This window comes from Arachis ipaensis, chromosome B02 (assembly GCF_000816755.2).
Source record: "Arachis ipaensis cultivar K30076 chromosome B02, Araip1.1, whole genome shotgun sequence".
Lineage (NCBI taxonomy): Eukaryota > Viridiplantae > Streptophyta > Magnoliopsida > Fabales > Fabaceae > Arachis > Arachis ipaensis.
Genome location: NC_029786.2, coordinates 17,002,471 through 17,004,506, shown reverse-complemented (window position 1 = coordinate 17,004,506; position 2,036 = coordinate 17,002,471).

Here is a 2,036-nt window from a genome sequence, read left to right as displayed (position 1 = left end):
CATTTTGTTGTGTTGTTTAAAGTTTAAACATTGAAAGGGGGGAACGTCGCCGCTTAATGAAGCTACCAACAACTACCACAACAAAGTAAAAATAACATCCCAAATGGTTGAAGGCAAGATCCCCGAGACTAGGAGACAACGAAGCTCGTCAAAATGGAAGAAGAAATTAGAACCCTAACAAGTCTTGGGAGAGTTAGCGAGCTAAACTATCCTTGATGATTAAGAAATCAAAATTCAAAAATATTATATATACACAAAAATTTAATTATTAGGTATTTATATAAATTTAATTTATATATTATTTAATTTATTTTTAATATATATTTATATTTTAATATATATTTTATACTAATCACTAATTTTTTGGAGATATGTAATATAGTTGATGTAAGTTAGATAAAAAAAAGAAAAAAAAAAAAAGAAAAGCATATATAATATGGCGTAAGTGAGTCATCATCGTTAGCTTCATACTTCAAGACTGCGAACAGGAAATAGAATGGTCTAATCTTACGGACGCATTTGTTTAATAAAAATGGTATATTAGTGTTGTATATATATTAAGCCAAGTAGGTAAAGCCGAATGCATGCTGTGACGTGTATGTGTATGTAAGGTCCACAATATTTTGCATTGCTGCTGATGTGTGTAACGCTAACAATGACGAACGTATATATATATATTAAGAAGAATAAAGGATATATATGTTAAAGTATTTGGTTTAAATTTCTACAGTTATTATTCTTTTTGTTAAAAGTTTAAGTTTACTATATATCAATGGGTCCAAGTTTTGGGCATGTCCTGAGGTTCAATAAGTAGTATTAATAGTCATTATTACATTTTAAACTTTTAGTAACATTTGTGTCTTAACATTTGTTAAAATGTTAACATTGTAGATAAAATTATATTTAAGATAACATTTATAATAAAATGTTAGTAAATATAGTTAATTTTTTTAAAAATTTTAAAAAAATGTTACCTATTCTTATTCCTAAACACAAAGGGGTTCATAGTCTCTCAAAAACCCTCTCACGAACCATTGCATGTTTTCAGTTTTCTCGTTCGGTGCTTTCAATTGGTGCTCATAATCATTGTTACTTTTGAAATCAAGAATAAATAAATCATTCTCTAAAATAATTTTTTTCTCTTTCTCTTTTTCTCTGAACCTTAATTTTTTTTTCTTGGAACCTTTCTCAATTTCAATCTAATTCTAGGGTTTGATTATTCTCAATTCTGATTATTTCATTTTCGTTTCTTGCTTGTTCCGATTTTTTTTTAATTTTATTCCAAAAAATTACGTGCAGAAGAAGAGTTGCATTATTCTAATCTGATCGTAGTGTGCGTGAGTGATTGAATCGGAATTGCGATGAGAAGGGGAAAATTCAAGAGCAAGCCCACCGGTCGCCACCAGTTCTCCACGCTGAAAGATCTTCGTAAGCATTGCATGTTCTCACTCTCACTTTTACTCTTAGTGCTCTGAATCTCTCAATCTTGCTCGGTCTCAATCTCAATCTCTGAGCACTTTGAATCTTTGGATCTCATTCTGCCTCTTCAGTTGCTTTCTACTTGTAAGTTAAATTTTCATTGTCTTCTTTCTTGTTATCTTCAATAATTTGGGAGTTTAGGTCCTTTAGATAATGTTTTTTTAATTAATGCTGATTTTATATTAAATCCTTCAAGTATTGTAAACCATGCATGCTTGAGATTAATGATTATGAATGTTAGGTCTTCTCTCCTAAGATTGAGCTATTTTAGTCAATAAAATAATCAGAGGTGGTTGCTCTTCCACACCTTGAGGATGAGGTTGAAGAATCTACCGTCAAGATTTCCAATCATTTTATCCTCTCTCAGGTAATTCCATTATTTCTTTCTCTCTCTCATTTTTCTTTTTCAATTATTTTAAATTAATTCAATTTCTGTGTGATTTGTTTTAATGAATATGCAACTTGGAATTGCTTCTCTTTGTGTGACTTGAATCTATCACGCTAAAGGTTATTATTATTATTATTATTATTATTATTATTATTATTATTATTATTAT